The sequence below is a fragment of the Xenopus laevis genome, chromosome 4S (genome assembly GCF_017654675.1).
Source record: "Xenopus laevis strain J_2021 chromosome 4S, Xenopus_laevis_v10.1, whole genome shotgun sequence".
In the NCBI taxonomy this organism is placed as follows: Eukaryota; Metazoa; Chordata; class Amphibia; order Anura; family Pipidae; genus Xenopus; species Xenopus laevis.
In genome coordinates, this window is record NC_054378.1 from 14578548 (window position 1) to 14603979 (window position 25432).

Here is a 25432-nt window from a genome sequence, read left to right on the forward strand (position 1 = left end):
AACTATAATGAATAACAAGGAATACCAATTAAAAAGTTGGCCATTTTATTACATACTAAAAGCTAAATTAAAGGTGAACAACCCCTTTAAGGTGGACCGTCCCTTGAACTATAGGATGAAGCAGATACTGTGACTGCCGGGCCCCAGTTCTAGTGTAGAGGAGTACAAACAGGTGCAATTGTTATACACGTGGCACTTGCTGACTGAGTGTCATTGCTCCCTCTTATCTCTAAATCCACATTCTTTGTGAGGAGGACCAGCCTGAATGTATTTGTATCACATCCAATCTCCTTGGAGGCAGAGCTTCTAAAGAAGAATCTTCTGTTTTTTTTCCTCCCTATTAATGAGGCCACTGAAATGTGCAATGGGATTAACATGTTTCCTAAATCCTGACTTATTCTTCCTCTTAATTTGCTGACGCTCCTGATCCTGACGGCCTCCTCTGGTGCAAGAGCCGGACCCCCCTCTCTTATACCCCTGAGGGATACAGCTGCTGTCAAGAGACCGTTTTGGGGTTCTTTTATTCTCAGATTAAATACCGAGAAACTCAGTGGGTGGTTTTTTAGCAATCCTGACATGGAAACTTCCTTCAGAGGAAAATGTAATTCTCAAAAATAATCTTCAATTGGAAGAAATGCCCCTGCCAGAACTACAGCTCCCATCAGTCTCTGCCATGCAAAGTTTCTGCCACCGTGAGTGTTAATGGTGTTATCCTCTCTGTAGGGTTTATCTTCTACGTACTGTATGTTTTCTAGATCAATGGCATAACTATTGGGGGCAGAGTGAGTGACCAAGGCGGGGGTATAGTCTCCATGTTTAGAACCATGTTGCACCTTTCTGTTAACTTTTAGTATGTTATATAATTGCTACATGTATTTCTAAGCAAATTTTCAATTGGTCTTCATTTTTGTTTGTTTTTTACAAGATAACTCATAGTACAAGTTGATACAGGGACTGGTCCGATTGCCATTTTGGAGTCAGGAAGGAATTTTTTAAAAAATTGGGAAAAATTGTAGAGGCTTCAGATGGGGGTTTTCACCTTCCTCTGGATCAACTGGCAGTTGGGCAGGTTAAAAAAAAAAGTGAAAAGGTTGAACTTGATGGACGTGTGTCTTTTTTCAACCTAAGTTACTATGTTACTTACTATGTATGTTATAGGTTTTGAATTATGTCCCTCCTTGACTCTTTCCAGCTTTCAAATGGGGGGTCACTGACCCCATCTAAAAAAACAAATGGTCTGTAAGGCCATACATTTGCTGCTATTGCTACTTTTTATTACTCATCTTTCTATTCAGGCCTCTCCTATTCCAGTCTCAAATCAGTGCATGGTTGCTAGGGTAATTTGGATCATAGTCACCAGATGGCTGAAATTGCAAACTGCAGAGCTGCTGAATAAAAAGCTAAAAAAACACAAATAATAAAAATGAAAACCAATTGCAAATTGTTCCAGAATATCCCTCTCTACATCATACTAACAGTTAATTTAAAGATGAACGACCCCTGTAAAGAAAAAAAACATTTTTTCCCCCTGACCTGGTTAATCTGCCTCTGGACTGATGCAACTTCTAGTTCATGGTGCTGTCCCTTCTGGTTCTGCAGTTCCCAGGTTGGGGGAAAAAGTTGACCTTGCAGGTAGGTGCTATTTCTGCTTTTTTATTACTCATCTTTCTATTCAGCCCCTCTCCTATTCATATTCCAGTCTCTTATTCAAATCAGTGCATGGTTGCTAGGGTAATTTAGACCCTAGCAACCAGGCGGCTGAAATTGCAAACTGGAGAGCTGCCGAATAAAAAGTGAAATAACTCAAAAACCACAAATAAAAAAAATTGTCTCAGGATACCATTCTCTGCATCATACTATTAGTTAATTTAAAGGTGAACAACCCCTTTTAAATTGTGTCTCTGTGTTTGCTTTCCTAACCCACTCTACTGGAAACCTCTTTAAGCAATACCCTTGATATTCTTCATTTTAAATAGCTACAGGGGTTGCAGGCATTGCTAATACACACTGGGACCCTGGGACCTTAGTTTTCCAGGAAGAATAAGATTTCCATGGGAATAAAGGTAAAACTCTAATCCCTAAGGGGGGTGTCTCTCTGCCTAGAGAGAGAAATATGGCCATACAGATGAGTATGTATTCCTGGGGTACAAAAGAGAATTCTATAATGAAGTCTGTACCCTCAGAAGCAAATAAGCCAAAGCTGCATGGCAGAAGCAGCCATAGATATTGCATTCAGATATAAATGCAGTAAATATTGAGTTGCATTACAATCTGGCTACTTTTAAGTTGTAGTAGATAGTAGAGTAGAGTTGTAGTAGTTCACAAGCACACGTAGGCCTCCATTAAAGCAAACGGGAGAGCTATTGAATATATGGGTATTACAAACACAAACCCCCAGGGGTTTTAATGAAGACTTTAGCTTGACATGTTATTTCTGATGGATTGGCTGTAGAATTTGTACTAATAATTTGTTTTACCTTTCAGATAATTCTGTAAAGAGAAAACATGTCCAGGGAAAGGTAAACATGTTTCCCATACTGATAGGGATAATTGCCCTTTAATGTTGCTAAGTTTGTTGGAAACAAAAAAGTTTTTTTCTCCAATTTAGGATAATAAACCTTAGGTTTTGGCATGGTTAATCAATATGTGGTTATTGGAGTCTATAAATTATGGATAATGGACTTTGAGCATTATGGACATGGTTTTGGACTTATTATTGCGGACTATGGACTTTTTTGATTCTCAGTCCAGACCATGGCCCTTATACTTCCTGGGACCCCCTGTAACCGCAGTGTCTTGTGCTGATAAATTACAATGGGGTACTGGTAGTGACCGGCAGTGTTGTTATATTGGGCATGTAGAGGAGAGATATTCTGCAGCATAGCGAGAATGAATCCATGGTGAGATATTATACAGGGCTGCTGAGAGAGAGAAGCACTGCTGATCCATTATGGGACCAGGACTACATTATACAGCCTGGTTGGAGAAGAGAAAAAATATGAAAATGAATATTTGCTTTAGCAAACTGAAATAAGAAACTTTCTAAAGACAATCAATTAAATATTCTGTATCGTTTCTGAAAGTTGGGTGCCAGGAGTTGGGTGTCAGATATTCATTGACAGTTAGATCCAATATATCTTTTGCCTGGAAGATGTGTTAGAGCTCACTAAAATCACCAGTCTCTCTAGAAAGGCAGTTATTTTGTTAGATTTTGTTTATACTGGAATTTGTGTGAGCTCTAATACATCTATTGGGAAAGGAGCCCCCCCTATAAGATATATTGGATCTAACTGTCAATGAATATCTGACACCCAACTGCTGCATGAAGACAAAATGAAGAGAAACTGATTCTGAGAGGGGAATAGTGAACATAAACGTGATTATTTCAGAAACAATGCAGAATATTTAATTGATTGTATTTACAAAGTATCTTATTTCAGTATGTTGAAGCTTCTATTAAATATTCATTTCCAAGACAGTTGCCCTTTAATAGAAATCATCTGTGATAGTCAGTGTTGAGGCTGATTTATTGCAGGGAAGATATTGAGGGAGAAGATGTGCTGTGGCTACTGAGGAAGAAGCAGATCCATTATGGTAATACAAGGGAAGAAACACAGAGTTATACCCTGCAATGGTTTTGGTAAAGAAGCTGATCTGACCCATTATGTGGGGTTATGAATATTGTGCTATACATTGAGTATATGAGTCGAGAGGTGTAGGGTCGTTTCTTCCATGAGGCAAGATTAGAACCTTGCCTCAGTTGGCAGCGAGCGGCCAGTTACAAAGGGCGACAAACAGCCCTTGTCACTGCTCTTGTAACTTTAACAGACGAATTTCTGGGTTTTAACCCCGAAAATTCAGCTCCGCTAGCTCTATTGTGTTAAATGTGATGATGTCATAGTGAGCTTGGACCACTACCCACCTGTAACCCACTGGACACTACTGTTCTTTGCCCTGGCGGCTCAAAGACTTTTCAAACAATGTAGCAGAAGCCCAAAACAGCAAAAAGTTGAGAGTTTTCTCCAAAAAGTAAAGACCAAGATTATAAGTAAAAATTCAAATCATTTATTAGGACATACAGATAACCGCCTAACGCGTTTCATGCCTACTGGGGCACTTACTCATAGGCTATGAGTAGCAGAAGCCACCACAGCTGTGGAGGAGAATATTTTTCTGCTAAATTGTTTTAGGAGTCAGAACCAACAGTGCAGAAAGGGACGGACAAACACTGCTTCTGACAACAATTACATTTATAACCCTGTGCCTCTTATAATCTGATATCAGCTTGTAAGTGGCAGAGAAATCCATCCTACAGCGGCAGAACATCAGAACCGTATCTTCTTATCTGCTTGTTCTACTTGAAGCCGCTGGCTCTTTAAAATCAGGTTTCTAAATCAGCAGGAAATAAAAGCAGCGGTAAGGGAAGAGAAGAAGGGGGGCTGGCAGATAAAACGAGGCGAGGAACAGATAATATCAGGGGGAAATAGAAATGATTGTCGGCACACTTCAGCTAAAACAATATTAATCACAGAATAAACACACAATTGCGCGAAAACCTCAGCATTTGTCTTTATGTAATCGGTACCTGGTGATTTCTAATAGCAAACGCAGAATCCATGCTTAACTGATTTATATTAATACCGCCGGCGCTGCCTGAGATCTTACCGAATAATTAACCCCTTGGGCCCAAGAGCCAGTTTTTAATGACTGCACAAAAATTAATTGGAAATAGCAGATCAGACCAGCTCCATTCTGTCTGAACCTGTTGCAGAATCAGAGAATCTCGATAAGACACGGGGGGTTTTGTGCCGGCAAAATCTATCTGTGTCCCTGACAATTAAACTTTCAAGACATGTGGGGCCCACACTCACCCATGCCAAATATATGCATAACCCTATACAGATATGGAGATCTTTTATCCAGAAACCTGTTATCCAGAATGCCTCGAATTATGGCAAGGCCGTCTCCCATAGACTCCATTTTATCCAAATAATCCAGATTTTTAAAAATGATTTCCTTTTTCTCTGTAATAATAAAACAGTAGCTTGTACTTGATCCAAACTAAGATATAATTAATACTTATTGGAAGCAAAACCAGCCTATTGAGTTTATTTAATGTTTACATGATTTTCTAGTAGACTTATCCAGAATAAACTCAGGTCCCCAGCATTCTGTGGACCTGTAGGTTAATGTCACATGGGGTACTTGTCCAATAGGCCAATGGCTCTCTAGGAGTCTGGCACGAATTCTTTATCAACTCCCATAGGCCTCCTGCTGTGTTATAATTGAATTATCATAAGCTAGAAGAAGACATAGGGGTTATACCTATGGCTGCAAACAGAAGTCTCCATAGAAAGGAAAGCTCCCTAGATTCTATCATACGCTTTAAAGAGAGAGACAGTAAATCTATCATCTTAGAATTCCCCCTTGATAATTACAATTCTGCAGGAACAATCTTGTGGCTTAGAAATTTTGCATTACCTAGCCATAGCCTAACTCACCTTTACTGGGGGAACCCAATAATCATAAACACAAAAGCTTTGCTGTGCTAGTTGTGATTCATATTTTCTCATGTCAACAAAGTGCCAAGGGACCCGTGGCCAAGGAGTTAACATGGGGTGTCCTCGTATAGCATAAGGTATTCCAGCCAGTATAGCCAGATGGGCCTCAGACTTGCCTCCAGGTTCATGAGGAGGACGGCATGAAAGTGGCAGCCTGGGCAATGTGCCACACTATCAATATGCTTCACCTGAAAGGCCAGCTGCTATAACTCGCAAAAGGCAAAAGTACAGCTTGGAAGAAGTCATCCGTCTGCCAATGTGACTTGACTTCTCTGAGCCAAAGTGCCCGGATTATGCCAGACATGAAATGGTAGAGGGAGGCCTTGGCAGCGTCAACCATAATAGCAAACCCTTGCCAGTTACAAAGATCAAGGAAATCCTAAGTAACACTCAGCTGATAATAGAAAGCATTGTCAGTGCCAGTCACACTGGAAAGGGAGCAGCAAGGGGACATATTCCATTTTGAGGTTGGTATTGATTGTATTTAAGAAGAACGATGAACTGCACCGGATTATGAAAAGCAGACGCACCTAGGTACGTTACCGTTCATCGCCCCTGTTCCTTGTGCACATACACAAATTTTCAGCATTGGGTTCAGAGTACTGGAGATTGGTGCACAGGAAATTTGTATCTCCTGCAAATCCCCAGTGCTTGGGTGGCATGCTGTCCCCCTAAAATTCTGCAAAAATGGGCAGGGGGGGTGGGCCGGTGATGTAAGGGGGTGGGCCAGTGACGTAGGGGCGCGGGCTGGTGATGTAGGGGACAGGGTGGGTAACGTCAGGTGGGGGACTGCTGATGCGGCAATCACTTCAATGTCCTGATTTGGAAATCGGGGCAGTCCTTCCAAAAACTGGGCTGTCCGGGTGAAATCTGGACACATGGCAACCATACCTGGGCCTTTGTAGCCTTTCCACAAATCCGGGCCTGACCCTGACATCACTGCCTTAGGCTAAAAGTGCCATTTCATTGTGACCCTTCATGCTGAGTAAGTAAAATTTAAACTAAAGCCCTACATGCCTAGGTGATAACATGGCAACCAGGCCCTATCCCCCTCAACTACCCAGCATCCTCCTAACAAATATTGCCATTTACCGCATGCTGCAGCAGTCCCGTATTCCTCCCACCCAAACCCATGTGGGACCAGTGGCACACCAAGGCCAAGTAGTTCTACACTGTGAGTATGATAGAAATTTCAATACCTGTATGTCTGTGAAGGTCTTCCTTCATCTGGGTCACACAGTATCAAGTAGTATAAGTCTAAAGAAACCTTTTTACAGTTTGAAAACCGCCTTGAAGGTTTCATTTTTGGTTAGAGTCCCTTTTAGCTCATAACAAGATTACAGAAACCTAATAAAATATTGGTGTATTAGCAACTCAAATTAAATTTTAAGAATTTATAGGAAAGCAAACAAAGTCTCTCCAAAGTTGGTCAAGCTCGGGGGGCGTCTAGGAGACCAAATAGGTATTCTTCACAAATATTACCTTAACTGAGCTTTAGGCCATCACAGCTCTGGGCAACCTTACAGTTATGGAATGACAATTCTTAGGCAACTGGACTGAATAGCTATTAGCTTGGCTTAGTCTTGTTTATCTGTCTAGGCCAAAAGGCGAGCTGCTTACTCTTAAGGTGGCCGTACACTTGTTTGGTGACCTTACCAAATGAGCAGATCCTTCCCCAATATGCTTCCCTTGAGGTGGGCAATATCAGGCTGATCCAATCATTTGGTCCGGGAAAAATCAAAAATCAAAAATTAAATGGCACAGTGATTCCCAAAATCTAATGGTACAATGACTCCCAGCATCAAATGGTGCATTGATTCCCAAAATGAAATGGCACAGTGGCCTCCAGCATTTAATGGCACCGTGACTTCCAGCATTTAATGGCACAGTGACTTCCAGCATTTAATGGCACAGTGACTCCCAGTATTAAATGGCACAGTGACTTCCAGCATTTAATGGCACAGTTACTCCCAGTATTAAATGACACAGTGACTCACAGCATTAAATGACACAGTGATTCCAAGCATTAAATGGTACAGGGACTCCCAGTATTAAATGGCACAGTGACTCCCAGCATTTAATGGTACTGTAACTCCCAAAATAAAATGGCACAGTGCAGTAGAACATCAAATAACACAGGAACTTAATGCATCAAAGGGCAGGATGATTGAAAGAAATGCAAGTAAATGCCACTATCACTTTTGGTGCAAGGACACCAAGGAAATCCATTAGGAGTTGTCGCAAGTAGTTCTGGGTGGTGAAAAATAAAGGGATATGTAGTAAGTGTTGTTCCCTTTTCTCCCAAGAGAGAATGTTCTATTTCTGGACCGTATTGTAGAGAAAATTCTGCTTTTGTTTTGCATTGGTCACAAATGGTATACTCTTTGCAGCAAAGGAGCCATGAGTATATTGGAGATATTATGGTTAAAACCCAATTTCATAAGAATTCTGTTCATTTTATCAGAAGGGATTCCATCCTACTTTCTATATTCAATGAGGCAGGAATATCCCTAAGCGGTAATTATATAAAATACCTTACGCTGAGTCTGATAAAAAGAAGGAAAGAACAAGAAGGCATACAAGGGATTAAAGCTCTATATATGAAAAGAGAGCAAGCCCCTGTAGAACAGATGCATTTAAAATAGTATTTCAGGCCGTGCAGCGGCAGCTGTGTTTAGATTCGCAAGACAAAAGCCAATCTGGGCCGGCTTTCAGCAGCCGCTTACTGTTTAACACAGACAAGAACATTGGAAACCCAACGCTTTTTCTCTTGTGCTCTTTGTTTGTGAGCTAAGCACAGAACGCAGGGAAGATTTCATACTTTTATCTGTGATGCGCATATATGTCTCCAACGAACGCCAGGAAATAAATTCATCCCGTCTGCTCACTTATATGGGGTTTTAAAGCAGGGATTATCTTCCATTTATTTCTATAGACAGAACATTCCTTTCCCTGAGCATTTGCGTGTCGGAGTTTCCATATCTCCATTCTCTGTATATAACAATGTATCATCATCTATGTTGCAGGATTCCGCAGTCAGGTCAAAGGGGTGGTTCACCTTTAAGTTAACTTTTAGTTTAGAATGGCTAATTCTTAGCAACTTTTTGATTGGCCTTCATTTTTTCTTTCTTATAGTTTTTGAAGTTTTTGCCTTCTCCTGAGCCCATCTAAAAAACAAATGCTCTGTAAGGCTACAAATGTATTGTTATTGCTACTCTTTATTAGGGATGCACCAAATCCACTATTTGTGATTCGGCCAAATGACTGAATCCTTTGATAAAGATTTGGCCGAATCCCCGAATCCTTTGTGAAAGATTCGGCCAAATGCCGAACCGAATGCAAATCCTAATTTACCTATGCAAAATAAGGGATGGGAAGGGAAAAAGTGGGTGCTTCCTTGTTTAGTGACAAAAGGTTACCCTTCTGCCCCTAATTTGCATATGCAAATTCGGTTCAAGCAGGCACAAGGATTCGGCCAAATCTTGATGAAGAAGGCCAGATCCCGAACGAAATCCTGGATTTGGTGCATCCCTACTTTTTAATCCTCATCTTTCTATTCAGGCCTCTTCTTCTCATATTACAGTCTCTTATTCAAAACAGTGCATGGTGCCTAGGGTAATTTGGACCCTAGCAACTAGATGAAATTGCAAACTAGAGAGCTGCTAAATAACCCTAGTTGGGTCACCATCAAAAGGGGACAAGTGAGAGGCTTTCCAGTCCCTTTGGTTCCATAGGGGAGCCCTAACAGAATCAAAGCTCCTGGTTCACAGAGAGCAGAGCTTGTTAGAGAATGGATGAGGTTGATGATAGACTAGGTTCATGGTTGGGTTTAATGAAAAGTGGTCTATTTAGAGCCCCATTCTAAGTTAGCAGGACCTTTCCCTGAAGGTAGTCAGTTAGCTAATAACTCATGTTCCCTAGTGTAGGAGGGGGTTGCCATGCTATATAAGCAGTATGGTGCCCTCATGATTTCTGATGGTGGCCTGAGAATGGAATATTCTCCATGAGACAAAAATTACGAGTTGCTTGTTTTAATAGGCAATTTCTTATTTCAGATCTTTCTGGACATTAGATCCTATACCTGTATTTAAGACAAATTCATTTTCTCACCCCTATCCTTCTTCCTAAGTTGACACTTCATTACATAAAAACAATATATAGCTTACAGATGCAGCCAATTAAAAAATGTCAGTCTCTTAGATTATTTCTTGCCGACCCCTTCACAGTCTCTCAACTGTATATAAGTCCAAAACCAAGCGTATATATACTCCCAAAAGGTATATGTATAAGAAGAGATCAGCGCCTGTGGCAACAGAAATTAAAAACAAGCATAGCGTAATACGTTCATAATATGAGATATCACCCCGTGCATACACTGGATGTTAAATAGGTGTATTCTCCCCTTTTCCTTCAGGTGACTATTAATGGGGGTGTAAGTTAGCGATAGAGGTGAAGAAAAGATAATGCCTTTCCTGTGGAATATATTCCAGAGGTGGAGCACCTCCACCTTCTATGTAAAATGCCTACTTACAAACCACTGCTGTGGTGTTATGCATTTAACGAGAAGCCCTTTCTGGTCCCTCCTTCAAGGTTCGCCGCTCCTTCCAGGTCCCTAGCCTGAGGCACAGTTTGGGGGACACAACAACCCAGAAGCAAGGCACCACGAGGGAGTCCGGAGTGAGCTGACAGGACCACCCCTGGGAACCCCACACAAACTTTTTATTGGACTCAAAGCGCAAAACCCGTCAGGGCAAATGTGAGTGTAAATTTTTAATTGATTTTAATTAGTTTTAAATAAAAAACGGTATTACACTATCACTGGTTTTATATTCCTGGCTTGGGACCTGGAAGGAGCGGCGAACCTTGAAGGAGGGACCAGAAAGGGCTGGAGGTGCTCCACCTCTGGAATATATTCCACTTCACAGGAAAGGCATTATCTTTTCTTCACCTCTATCGCTAACTTACACCCCCATTAATAGTCACCTGAAGGAAAAGGGGAGAATACACCTATTTAACATCCAGTGTATGCACGGGGTGATATCTCATATTATGAACGTATTACGCTATGCTCGTTTTTAATTTCTGTTGCCACAGGCGCTGATCTCTTCTTATACATATACCTTTTGGGAGTATATATACGCTTGGTTTTGGACTTCATTACATAATAGTATGTTTTGACAGAACTCCTCACTAATACAGGTATGGAACCTATTATCCAGAATGCTCAGGAACTGGGGATTTCCAGATAAGGTATTTCTGTAATTTGGATCTTCATACCTTAAGTCTACTAAAAAATTATGTAAACATTAAATAAACCCAATAGGCTGGTTTTGCCTCCAATAAGGATTAATTATATCTGAGTTGGGATCAAGTACAAGCTACTGTTTTATTATTAGAGAGAAAGAGGAAATCATTATTAAAAATTTTAATTTGTTTAATTATCATGGAGTCTATGAGAGATGACTTTCCCTTAATTCAGAACTTTTCGGATAACGGGTTTCTGGATAATGGATCCTATACCTGTATCTTTATATTTTGCCATAGGATGTACATTATTCACTATATATCTACACAAGCCTTCAGTGTTACTCAATGTCATCATCATGTTGCAAGAGGCTTAAAAAAAAATACAGGTATGGGACTTGTTATCTAGAATGCTTGGAACCTGGGTTTTTACAGATAACAGATCTTTCTGTAATTTTTCTTTCAGCCAGGGAGGGAGGTCAGAAGCCCCTTCTGATTTCCGTGCAAGGACCGGGCGTGGGCCAGTGGGGGCCCATCCAAACTGTGTGTTATTTTTTCCAAGTGGTGAGGAGTGATCCTCAGGACTTACTAGGTGGAGGAACTATACAGTAAATCCCAGTTCCCTGTATCTTTTATTAGGGATGCACCGAATCCACTATTTTGGATTCAGCCGAACCCCTGAATCCTTCGCGAAAGATTTGGCCAAATACCGAACCAAATCCGAACCCTAATTTGGATATGCAAATTAGGGATGGGAAGGGTAAAACATTGTTTACTTCCTTGTTTTGTGACAAAAAGTCATGCATTTTCCCTCCCCATCCCTAATTTACATATGCAAATTAGGATTCGGTTCGGCGGGGCAGAAGGATTCGGCCGAATCCTGCTGAAAAAAACCGAATCCTGGCCGAATCCCAAACCGAATCCTGGATCCTATATTTTATACATGAAGAGAACTCAGGGCCCTGGATTGCAAAGGGTTAATCACTATTTAAAAGAGAGTGTAACCAAGATACCCCATTAGTACCATATTATTTCAATGCTTATTTTGTCAATGAAACCAAAATAAAATAAATATTTAAAAAAAAAATAATAATAATAATAATGTGACGTGTTATGATTGGTTATTCCCGTTGCGGCTCACAATTTTCTCCATAACAGGGGCTTAAAATCTAATAGTATTGGTTTCTCTGTTATTAAGTTAGTAAATGAAATCGCAGATTAGATACCATCTGGATTCCTAGAGATATTGTATATCCAATTGGGCCATACTTTCTTGTATTCAGCCATTGTATTGTGGAGAGATAGGGCATTATTATGACTTCCTCTATCTGATTATATAATAAGGCCAGGGATGTCCTTTGTTTTCATTTAAGACTAATATGTCTCCTAATAGCAGTTAGAATATGAGTAACAAGATGCTGGGCAGGTTTAGCAAACGAAAGCTTGGGCTCGCCCAATAGATACATGGGTAAAAAGTGGTACAGGTATGAGACCTGTTATCTGGAATGCTTGGGATCTGGATTTTTCCAGATAATGGATTTTTCTGTAATTTGGATTTTCATACCTTGAGTCTACTAGAAAATCATGTAACATTAAATAAACCCAATAGGCTGGTTTTGCCTCCAATACGAATTCATTATATCTTAGTTGGGATCAAGTACAAGGTACTATTATTATTATTATTAGAGAAAAAAAAGGAAATAATTTTTAAAAATTATTATAGCAACCATGCGTTGGTTTGAATTGGAGACTGGAATATGAGTAGGGGAGGCCTGATTAGAAAGACGAGGAATATAGTATTTAAGGGGTGGGTCACCTTTAAGGTAACTTTTAGTATGTTATAGAATGACCACTTCTAAGCAACTTTTCAATTGGTCTTCATTATTTATTTTTTATATAAAGTTATTTGCCTTTTTCGCCTGACTCTTAGCAGCTTTCTAATGGGCGTCGCTGACGCCTTCTATAAAAACAAATGCTCTGTAAGGCTACAAATGTATTGTTTTTGTTACTTTTCTATTCTATTCAGGTCTCTCCTATTCATGAAAGCAATGCATGGTTGTTAGGGTAATTTGAACCCTAGTTACCATTTGGCTTGAAATGCAAATTGAAGAGCTGCTGAATAGAAAGTGAAATAACCTTAAATAATAAAAAATGAAAACCAATTGCAAATTGTCTCAGAATATCACTCTCTACATCTTACTCATATCTTAAAGGAACAGTAACGTCAAAAAATAAAAGTGTTTTAAAGTAATGAAAATATAATGCAGTGTTGCCCTGCACTGGTAAAACTGCTGTGTTTGCTTAAGAAACACTACTATTGTTTATATAAATAAGCTGCTGTGTAGCAATAGGGGCAGCCATTCAAAGGAGAAAAGGCTCAGGTTACAAAGCAGATAGCAGATAAGCTCTGTCTGTCAAATGGTGTTATCTGTTATCCATTAGTTAACCTGTGCCATATAGCCGTTTTTCAATTTCCGCCATTGCTCCACAGCAGCTTGTTTATATGAACTATAGTAGTGTTTCTGAAGCAAACACATCAGTTTTACCAGTGCAGGGCAACAGTACATGATATTTTCATTACTTTAAAACACTTACATTTTTTGGTGTTACTGTTCCTTTAAATGAACAACCCCTTTAAGCAGCAATAACAATACATTTGTAGCCTTTCGGAGCATTCGTTTTTTTTAGATGGGATGAGTTGCCCCCATTTGAAAGCTGAAAAGAGACAGAAAGGCAAGCAAATAATTCAAATACTATAATAAAAAAAAAAATACAGTCTTATGAAAGTTGTTTAGAATTGGGCATTCTATAACATGCCAAAAACTAACTTAAAGGAGAACCACCCATTTAAAGGGAGCTTTCAGGAAAATAAAAATGTATTATAAGCTTTGTCTCACTGAAATAAAAACTTTCCAAATATAATCAATTACATTTTTTTAAAGGTTATTGTGGTTGTTACGCCACTGTTCCCTCCTTTACTTTGGTCATATTAGACCTACATACATGTTGAAATGAAAACCAAAACAGCGTGAACATAAAAAAAAGAAAACAATAGAATAATACAATTGAAATGACGCAGATTCCGTGTTATGATTGTTTTTTCTCTTTTTCTCAATCAGTAAGTTAGCCTATGAAATCCCGGATTAGATGCCATCTGGAATCCTAGAGATATAGTTTAACCAATTGGCCCATAATATTTCATCGTTCTATCGGTATACAATGCAGATATAGATAATGCAGAATTTTGACTTCCTCTATCTAAGTATTTAATTAAGGGATGTCCTTTGTTTCAGTTTAAGACTTGTTGCAGTTACAAAATGAGTACACAGCACGCATAAAGGTTAAGTGTGCCTGGGATGCAAACAATCAGATAACTGTCCCAAATAAGCCATGCACTCACAGGTCTTATCCAAGGTGAAAAAACAATAGTAACAAACAAGGGGTCACTGCAATAATAAGTAACAATAAATAAATAAACCCAATAGGCTGGTTTTGCTTCCAATAATTATATATTAATTATATCTTAGTTGGGATCAAGTACGAGCTACTGTTTTATTATTACAGAGAAAAAGGAAATCATTTTTAATTATTTGAATAAAATGGAGTCTATGGGAGATGACCTTTCCGTAATACTGAGCTTTCTGGACAACGGGTTTCTGGATAATGGATCCTATACCTGTAATATGTTTTTCATACTTTGAACAATAAAGAGGTGACTATTTTATATCCGGTGTGCGCTGCTTACAATATTGGATTTGGTGTATAAGCGGCATTGCGGCAGCACCCGGTTCTAATTGATTGAATGGGTGTGCAGTAGACTCCTCGTTTGCGTATAGATATATAGATATATATATATATATATATATAATAAAAGCACCTTGTTCTATTGCTGAATCTGCACAGTAATGTAGATGCTAATTTGACAAGTAGAGTCAGAACAGGAATCCATTTCTTAGAATCAATTTCGCCTTTTACATAACATTACAGCTGCCGGTGCCAACCCAGTAATTTAATAAATGGTTTATTGTCTCTCTCTCTAACAAGGAGATGCGTTTAGTTATGTCTGCTTTGTACAGTCTGTTATCACACGGACGGATCTGTCCTACTTTCTGTTGCGTGGGCAGAAATGACAGGTCTGTAAAAAAAAAGAAAAAAAATTAAAGGAGTGCTGGGGGAGGGAACCCTGTAGCCCCTTAATATGCACTGGATGAGAGGAGGAGGATAATGAGACAGAGATGCAATTATGGGACAGAGAGGGAAAATGGCTACTGTTTGTGTATCGCCGATGTTTCTGTTGGGCCTAACACTATCCAAGGGAAGGATAATCACGCCCATAACACCCGCTAGCCCAACCATTTGCTTGTCCAACACTGAGTACAAAGTATTCAGAGGAAACATTAGGTAAGTTGATGGGGCTTTAGCCACTATTAGGACAAATTTACTCAATATGAATTACACATATTCCTCTCTCAAAAACTGCACAAGCAACACACCACTTCCTGCTTCCTACTTCCTGCTAAAAAGTTCCCTCATCATGGCCACTCCTTTTCTTAATGTAGTGACTATTTATTCCAGCTCCTACACTGGCTCCCCCAGCCTGAATGAATACTGACCTGTCATTCTCCTCATCTTCTGTGTCTCTCTTTCTGGGAGACACAAACTTAACCTCCAGAGCAGGGGTCCCCAACTGTTTCTACCCGTGAGCCACATTTAAATGTAAAATAAGTTGGAGAGCAACATAATGATGCAAGAAGCTCCTACAGGTGCAAAATATGGAATGCTATTGGCTATTGGTAGCCCCCATGTGGACCTACAGGAGGCTCTGTTTGGCAGTACACATGGTTTTTGTGCCACTTAAACTTGCCTCCAAGTCTGGAACTAGGGTTACCACCTTTTCTTATATTTTTTACTGGCTGGTGGGGGGGCGGGAACAAAAGGGGTGGGCCGTGACATCAAAAGGGCGGGCCGTGATGTCAAAAGGGGCGGGGCAACAACGCGGAGAACTGAAGACTGAGGAGAAAAGATAAGTTACAGGGGATTGGGGGCAGGCCGAAGGCTCTTTTTGAAGGGTGTTACAAATTTACATTGCCAGTAAATTGTAATACCGGCCCTGGCCTTGGCAGGTGTTTTACCGGCTATGCCGGTAAAATGCCGGCCGACAGTAGCTTCACTAGAGGGGGGCGGGGCCTGGTGTGTGATGCGCAGCCAGGCCCCGCCCCCTCCGTACAACCAAATTTGAAAGCATTTGTCAATGGCGCGCGGGCTGCCAGGAGGCCCTGAGGGGGGGCTGGCCCTGGCCCGCTCACACCCCCTGATCCCCCAGTAGTTCCGCCACTGCTGGCCGGGTGGCAACCCTATCTGGAACTGAAAATTAAGCACCTTTGCTTTGAGGCCACTGGGAGCAACATCCTAGGGGTTGGAAAGCAATATGTTGCTCACGAGCCACTGGTTGGGGATCACTGCTCCAGTATATTTCCAGTCATTTGTCTCTGTCTCTATATATTATGGAATCTATCTAGTGCTACCAATCCCTATTTCTGTAGGGAAATCAGAGAAGAGCAGGCAGTAACCCTTCCAACACTTTCATCTTGTCTCTGTCCCTATATATATATATATATATATATATATATATATATATATATATATATATATATATATATATATATATATATATATATATATATATATATATATATATATATATATACTGTATGTAAGGCACCTATCTAGTATTAGTGTTACCATTACCAATCCCTATTTCTGTCCCTATTTCCCATATAATGCAGTCCTCCGTAACAAGTGCACTTATTAGAATATGTCAGTGTCACTTTAAATCCCACCGCCAGTCACTAATCTTGTGCCAAAATATTCTCCGCACTCACCCGGAAGCGAGAATTAGCCGACATTCAACTGCTCAGATTAAAACTGATAATTTATTCTTATTGTTTTTGCATGATAAGTGCCCACGGCTCCCATATATTGGCCTTAGCCCCTGGAAGTTGAGTTAAAGGGAGACATGGGAACAGAGGCAAAGGCTTATCCCATAGTGTACAGCAGCCCCCATAAAAAAACTTTGCACATTAGTCATGTGTGAACCGAGATAAACTCTGCCCACATCCGACCCAAGCCCGCCTGAACCTTCTTCCCTTTATTTATAGAAGCCGACAGTGTAAAGCCGCGGGCAGGCAGAGGAGCTCAACCCGAACCCACCAGCATGTGGTGTGCTGAGATTGGCCAGAACACGCCCAACCTGAGGATGCCGTGGGTATCGGGCTAGACCACATTATCACTATTGCACATAAATAAGCAATTAACGGATAAAGAAAGCCCCTAGATTATATAGACTATATAAACTGTGTTAATTGTTCATAGGGCACAGTGATGCTATGCAACTTTCCTTTGCCAGCAGTCCAAATGTAGAGCGCCCGTCCCTTTTATTCCACTTACATTTTGGGTCCCTCCAGCACGACCCTGATTAATGACATCAGAAGGATTTAATGCACGTGGCACAGGCTGCCAGAAATGTCCAGGGCTGTATTTATTCAAGTTAATATAAGCTATACCTATTCAAATGACTGATATTTCCTTGGGGCTTTACTGGCCTGTTTATATTATAATTATAAGCAAATAAAGAAGAAAGGGAAATGGCATCAGATGGTGACGTATGGCTTTCTACATAAATTTATCTACACCTTTTCCAGCGATTCTCAGCTGACAGGTCCAATTTAAAGTGGAATTGATACAAAATGCCATGGAGTGTAGAACAATTGCGTCTCGCTCTCATCCATCATCTCATTCAATAACGGATGGACTCAATAAAGTCCCAGCGCCTAACGACTGCCTTAATAAGCCCAGGTGACACAATGGCAGCACCGACAGGAATACTTAACCTCCCAAGGCAGCTCCATTATATCAAATAAAAATAAACTCTCAGCTGATGGGAAAATAAATCTTACTCAACCCTGTTTTTTCTAAAAACAACTGTGACTAATCTGACAATATTGGCAAAAAGTCTTCCTAATGATATTGCCATATTCAGGCTCATAGTTGAGGTACAGTCAGCGTTTCTCCGCTATTAGACATTATTATGCATCAGATGTCTGTAAAATATCATATCTTCCCTTTTGGCTCAGACCCACGTGCCCATAATGAATAATACACAGGCCAGTAAGGGGGAGATTTGGGGGTGAGTGCTTATTTGTGGCCTGGGTACCCCTGGATCTATAGCAGGTCTCCGTTACCCCAATATTTTTATATATCTGTAACCTTGTTATAAGCTAAGGGGACCCAGCCTGAAGGCCAGTTAGGGGGAGATTTGGGGTGAGTGATTATTTGTACCCTGGGTACCCCTGGAACTATAGCAGGGTGACTGTTACCCCAATGTTTCTATATATCTGTAACCTTGTTATGAGCTAAGAGGACACCTTGACCAAAGGTTGGATCTGCAAGGGGGACATAAAATAAAAATGTCTGCCAGTCACTGCCTTGGTAAGTGTACAAAAGGAATATATAAAAAGAACCATATAATCTTATAATTTACAGATTCAGACCAACTGGACTACTTTTGTAATTAAGGCCTTACTGATGCCACTTCTCATAATCCCTAAGTATGTCCTTGCCTTTAATTCAGGTCCTAAGCAGGTAATTGCTTAATGAGGGTATTGAGATAGAAATCTGCCCACCAGATCATCGTATCATTAAGCACATGGATAATAGAATCTACTTGTCTGAGCCCTGTGACTGTACAAACTGTCTGGGACTTGGGAAAGGCACACGTATTGCATATAATTGATATTTTGGCTTTGAAGTAGCCTTGAGCTTCGCAATAACCAGCCAAGGCCAACAGGTAACCGAGGACCAAATACCTTGGATGACTCCTGCTCATTTTACAGCGATTAAGGGTCATCATATTATTGGGTCAGAACACAGCTCGGAAAAAAAGCCTCTGCTTAATGACAACTGATGTCAACAGCCAGACATTTTTAAAGGAATCTTAACAATGGATCTTTCATTATCAGGGTAATTATCTCTGGACCATCAACAGGGAAAGGAAAAACACAGGTACCCATGTTTGAAGCTTTTGATCTAGTCACATGAATAGACTCTTCTCCCTTTTAGTCTAACGTGGAGTGGGGATTTGGAAGGTGGGGCTGGATCGGTGGTGATATATTTGTTATTATAAATGTGCTAGTACATTGCTAGAGAATTTATCACCCCAGTCATGGCTTTGTCTGGTTTCAAAGACAAAAAGGTAGCAGCCATATTTCTGGGGGGGGGGGGTCATTTGTTTCGGGAAAGTTGTTCTTTGGATGCAGTGTTGTCCCCTGGCATACTTTGACCTATTATATTTGCTGTCTATCAGGCCTACCTACCTTCAGCAGTTTTTCAACTCACCTCATTGGCACAGAGCCCATGGCTGCCAGGGTTGGACTGGGCATCTGTGGCTCATCGTTACTGTGACTTCAAGGGCCCTCTGTGCAAAATGAAGGGACTTTCTCCCTGTGTCCAACCTTGCACTGCTCTGCCCACCCCCTACTCCTGTCACCATGTACTTCCCTCCTCCGTAAAGGAAAAAAACTATATCCCCAAAATGAATTCTTGAGCAACAGTTTATATTAAATGAAGTGGCATATTAAATTGAAGTATATATTTAAGTAAATATTGTCCTTTTACATCTCTTGCCTGGAACCACCATTTGGTGATGGTCTGTGTGCTGCCTCAGAGATCACCTGACCAGAAATACTGCAACTCTAACTGTAACAGGAAGAAGTGTGGAAGCAAAAGACAGAATTCTGTCTATTAATTGGCTCATGTGACCTAACATGTATGGTTTGTTTGGGATGTTTGAGTGGGCTGTCCTTATTTTTTAAAATGGCAATTTTCTATTTATTATTATTATGAAAATGTTTTATTTACATGAAGCAGGGTTTTACATATTAGCTGTTTTAAACAATATATCTTTATAGAGACCTACATTGTTTGAGGAGTATAGTTTTTCTTTAGCATGGGTTTGTGATCGGTTGCAGGTGGGGAAGAGGGGCTGGTCTGTCCGGGAGAGTGGGCCTAGGTCGGCAGGGCACATGAAGGCCTGGGCCCATCAGATTTTTTTCCTCTGACCCAGTCCAATACTGGCTGTTGCTTAGGGTCCCACAATTTTTGGGATCCAGGGTAGGGTGCAGGTAGGGTTGCCACCTTTTCTGGAAAAAAATAACAGCCTTCTTATATTCTTGCCATTTTTTCCAATTAATAACATTGGCATCAAGCATCATTTTTACCAGCCAGGCCGGTAAAACCGGTCAGGTAGCAACCCTAGTTGCAGGAGCTGAAGGTAGGCCATAACCTCTTTCTCCTAACAGCCACCACATCCTCCTCCCTAGCCACCACTGATGCTGCTGTTGGTCCCTTTTTCCCTTTTGCTCCATAGTCCTCAGCTCCTCTTTTATCCCACCTTCTACACATCCCCTAGGGACCCCCACACACACACTGTTGCACCCTAGGCACATGCCTCTTCTGCTCACCCCTAGTTAGGCATTCAGTCAAGTAGTGTCCTCCTGGCATCTACCAAACCCAGACTGCCAATTGGTTAAAATCATCCAGAGTCCATTAGCAGTGCCATTTGCACCACTCCAGCCAACACTTGGCATTGCACTGATGAGTTTGTTTGTTTCTGATCACCCATAAAAACCCAACACTCCCTATCAATAGTTCTTGTCCTGAAATCCTCTGGAAACAGTTTGGAACTCATAAGTAAATCTATGTACTGTATGTGATCATTGCAATAGCTTGAGCACCCAGTGAAGGACCTGATTTGCCTGAACGCTTGTCCAACATTAGATGCCTTATCTGCCACTATTAGACGATACATTTTTACCCTTCAGTCCTAGATCCATCTTCCACGGCCCTTACAAAAGAAAAGGTTAAAAAGACCTTTTTTGAGCGAGTCAGAGATCTTGTGAACATTTCGATTTCAGATGAGATGAACCTGTAGTTAAACACAGAAGATGCCGCCGTGTTTGTAAATTATGCCTTATTTAATCTCGGAATGTGCGTTTCCAGCTTTTCAAAATTCGATTTGCAGAATTATTATTCATTTCTGAGCGCTGCAGACTCCGGGAAGAGATCAGACGGAGACAATAATATTCACCTGATGTCCTTTCTTTCAGGAGAAGATAATGAAGAGCCGAATTTAATCTAAAACGTGATGGCATTTGGGTAATTCTTGCATGTCAGTGCACAAAACGGATACTGGGGATAATTTCTTGAATCAGTAAGTTCCTCCTATCTTATTGGCATCAAACAAAGGCCTGTATTTTCCGTTCCGCGCTCATTTGTAATGCACAGGCATATTAAAGTGACACTGACACCACTAAAATGATGCTGGCATAGGAATGTTGATGTCTCCTAGGTTGTGCACAGAGTTTCTTAAAATGAATTATGTTTAGCCGATAATTTTATCTACAGCTCTGTTTTCCACTGTATGGGGGATGAGGTGGCACTTGCATTGTCCCATCTTGTTGTTAAATTGTTGTGATCTTAGCTCCTCCTGCCGTTATATGAGAGCTAAACTGTTGGGCTGCCTCCAACGATGGGGCCCGAGGTAGTGGCCTGGGGAGCTAAGATTTGGATAGAAAGCCTATTTGCTGCCAGGGTTGGACTGGTGCATCCAGGCCCCACCAGGAGTGCAACTGAAATGGCCCTCCTCCTGATGCCCAACCTCGCACTGCTCCCACCCCCATGTGCAACTCAAAGGTGGTATGCCTACTTCCCTCCTCTACTATGATTGGGTTTGGCTGGAACAGAGGAGGTGGTCTTGGTGGAGACCGGATCTGGGTCATGAAGGCCTGGGCCCAGTTGTTTTTTTCCTTGGGTCCCGTTGGCCCAGTCCAACACTGCTTGCTGCCTTAGATACACCTGAAAGTTGGAAGGTCAGTTACAGTAAAATTCATGATCAATGTGTTTTTGCTCCTCTAGATTTTCTTGGAACTATGGCTGAACTGTAACCCTGGTATGAACGAAGGGGGCTCTGAGCAAAGGTTAGACCTCCAGGAAGGGTTTGCAAAAGTCTGACAACTACCCCCATAGGGCAGTCTACAAGCACTCAACTCAGGCTGCCAGTTTTCTGCTTGGCACCATTGCCTAAAGGGGAAGTCATCAGGAAATGTTAATGGCAGGGGAGCATTCATTTGGCAAGGGGGTTGTTGTGGGATAAAATCCCAGGATAGGTTTGCAGCCCCAGGGTACTGTTAGTCTAGAAAAAAGATTGGTGGAGAATGGATTTAGTGGCCACATAAAAGAAGGTGCCACAAGAGGCTATTAAGGACATCCCAGCGTATAGTCGTCCACTCGGGTTGCCACCTTTTCCCCCAACGAGATCCGGATGGGGTTGGTGATGTCATGGGGTGACAATAACATTTTTGAGGAGTAGTCTTGATGTTTATGGACAGGCCATGGTGCGGCGACCTTTTCCTCATTTTGCATGAATCAGGATTTGCCCGGTTTTCAAACAAAATCCTTCAGGGCGACCAGACCAGGGGCACAGAATAAGATGGGTGATATAATTATTCTAACTGCACTAGACCAGTAAAGCTGATTGCTATTGCCTATAGGGTCAGGGCAAAATTCCTGAATTTTGGAGCAATCAATATAGGCTCCAGTAGGCACTTATAGCCACAATAGCAATGGCACACAAGAACCTTTAAGGAACAGAAGTTTGGTTAAACAATATTAAGATTATTAGCATTGAGGATTTTTTGCCAGTTGAAGCACCGTCTTCTTATTCTGATTGTATTATCATTATTGTTATTTTATTATTATAATCACTCTTGGTTTTCTGAGAAAATTGTGTATTCTGCGTTTCACTGCTTCTCATTACCGTATAAACTTCACCTTATCATCTCGGTAATGAGGCTACAGCATGAATCTGTTATCCTTTATACAAATTAGTAGCCCAGCACATTCCCCAAGAGCCCACGAGGATCAAAGCAATAACCAAATAATAGTACAGTAGAGGGATATTTTGCCCTATTTATAAGGAAAGCATATCATTCATTTATTCTTTCTCTTAAAGAGGAAGTTCATCTCAAAATTAAGCATCACGGGGAAAGAGATTCTATTTTTGTGATGAGCATTGGCCAGTGGTTCCCAACATGAGGCCCATTGTAATGGATATGTTCACATATGTCTCTGTGTAATTCAGGAGAAACAAAAGCAGATTCCCTCTATGCGTTATAAAAATGGGCATCTTAGAGGTAGAGTGTTGTGTGTATATTGTGTGTCCCATTTAAAAAGTCAGGGGACACATGTGAGACCCCCGGAATCCTTGCATGCTGTCCATTACTGGTTTAAAGAGATACTGTCATGGGAAAACATGTTTTATTTAAAATGCATCAGTTAATAGTGCTGCTCCAGTAGAATTCTGCACTGGAAGCCGTTTTTAAAAAGAGCAAACTGATTTTATTTTTATTTAATTTTGAAATCTGACATGGGGCTAGACATATTGTCTTTTTCCCAGGTGCCCCGTGTCATGTGACTTGTGCTCTAATAAACTACAAGTCTGAATGATATCACCCCTTCCCCCCCCCAAGCAGCCCATCAGCAGAACAATGGGAAGGTAACCAGTTAACAACTCGATGGTACATCTAAGAACACCAGTCAATAGTAAAATCCAGGTCCATGGCGACACATTCAGTTACATTGAGTAGGAGAAACAACAGCCTGTCAGAAAGCAGTTCCATCCTAAAGTGCTGGCTCTTCCTAAAAGCACATGACCAGGCAAAATGACCTGAGATGGCACCTACACACCAACATTACAACTAAAATAAAACATACTTATTGGTTCAGTAATTAAATTTTATATGGTAGAGCGAATTATTTGCTGTGAAAACAGTTTCTTTTAAAACTAAAAACGACACCATAATAATCATGACAGAATCCCTTTAAGCAAATGATAGGGTTGTTCTTGTAGCTGTCATGTCTGGAGTATTCCATTACTGAACATTTGTGGCAGCCATTGAACTAGTGCCTTTATACCTTCCTCTCTAGGATAACTGTCCCTGGCCCCTTTTTTTTGTTATTGAATGGGGATTGTAACACAATAGGAGGGTTGTGGGAAGTAATAAGGAAGGTTGTAGACAGCTTAGGCAATGGCACCCTGGCAAAAAGCAGAAAAGTCAGCAATATCTTCATGGAAGCTGGGGGGAATGAAGCAAGAGGGAAGACATATACAATAGGGCATTTAAACAAATGTCATAATTGCTTTTCTACTGAAACTGGGCACATCCAAAAGACCATCGTTAACCAGCCCCCCCCCCCCCAGAATGGTACTACCCCCATACAGATGGTGAAAATGCAGAGCTGCACAGTGGGGTGTCATTACACTTGACTTCTGGTCCTGAGTTTCACCTGATATTTTCATTAAGGCTTTTAGTTTATGATCACTGTCAGAAGGCTGATGACTGAAAACCAAATGGCCAATGATGGAAGCTAGATGGGCCCTTGGTCACACTGGGCCCCTAGGCTATAGCCCTTGTATATGGGAATCCTAGATATTGAGCTCTCTGGGGAGCCCCAGACCAACACTGGGTATAGTAGGTCAAAAAAGCCAACAGTAAAGCTTTATATCAATCATGCCCAACCAACAGCTACAACTCTCAGCACCCTATTAAGGCTCCGTTATATAGACAGTCAATACAATTAACAGAGCCTGGCCACTACTAAGGATGCTCCCACCTACTGTATGTCTTATTGAAGGTGATGGGTGTCTAATTCTGCAGCGATTTAGAAAACATTTAAAAGCCAAAATTACAGTATCAGGATCTTGAAACTTTTCTTTCAATATTTGCTTTAATCTTTTCCCCTTTTCCTTCTCTGCAGGAACAGATTGGATCAATAGAAGATAAAATGTATCTATATCTGGGCACCTGCAAAACGCTCTCAAATTTGTGCTGTGTGTTATCTGAACCGTGTTTGATGGCGTCTCTGAAATCTCTTGCAAGAAACCGGGGCTCTGATCCCAGGTAGAGGGAACATCTTCTCTTTTCATTGCCGGAAAGCTGATGCCTGGATAAAACCAAAGTATAATAGGAAACACCGGAAAGGTTTTTTTCCACCCCTTGTTCTGTCTTGTTAGCAGGGTTTCTAAAATTTGTTTCCATCAAGGAGAACTTCATTCTCATCCAATACACCTTTATTCTGGGCTGAAAACTGACTTTATTCCCTCTTTAGTAACAGAACAAAATGTTAGAGGTGCGTTATTACCGCTTTTCAAGACAGAACTTCAAATAAAAGGTCATTTAACCTCCTCTGTAGAAAGAGATTTTTTTTAAAACCACACACACAAAATGTGAAGTCAGGTTACATAATAATATTAATCACAATACTATCTTATTGATGCAATAACTGGACTTTGCTATTATCTTCTTTTTTAAGAAAGGGGAGGGACTGTGGCTGTGGAAGGTATAGTAGGGAGCGAAGGTGCCTATAGTAACAGTGGGGTAATAGTCTCAGGGAAGGGACTGTGACTGTGGGATAGCAGGTATAGTAGGGAGAGATGGTGTCTATAGTAACAGTGGGATAATAGTCTCTGGGAAGGGAGTGTGACTGTGGGAAAGCAGGTATAGTAGGGAGAG

General features: G+C 41.0%; 1 long non-coding RNA gene across 1 annotated transcript; it reads left to right on the plus strand.

Moving 5' to 3' along the window:
* The first annotated feature begins 302 nt into the window (after positions 1-302).
* Positions 303-25096, plus strand: LOC121393184. The gene is made up of 4 exons (XR_005960815.1): positions 303-692; positions 2485-2519; positions 20969-21072; positions 24678-25096. It is a non-coding gene; the product is annotated as an uncharacterized LOC121393184 (long non-coding RNA).
* The last annotated feature ends 336 nt before the right edge of the window (positions 25097-25432 follow it).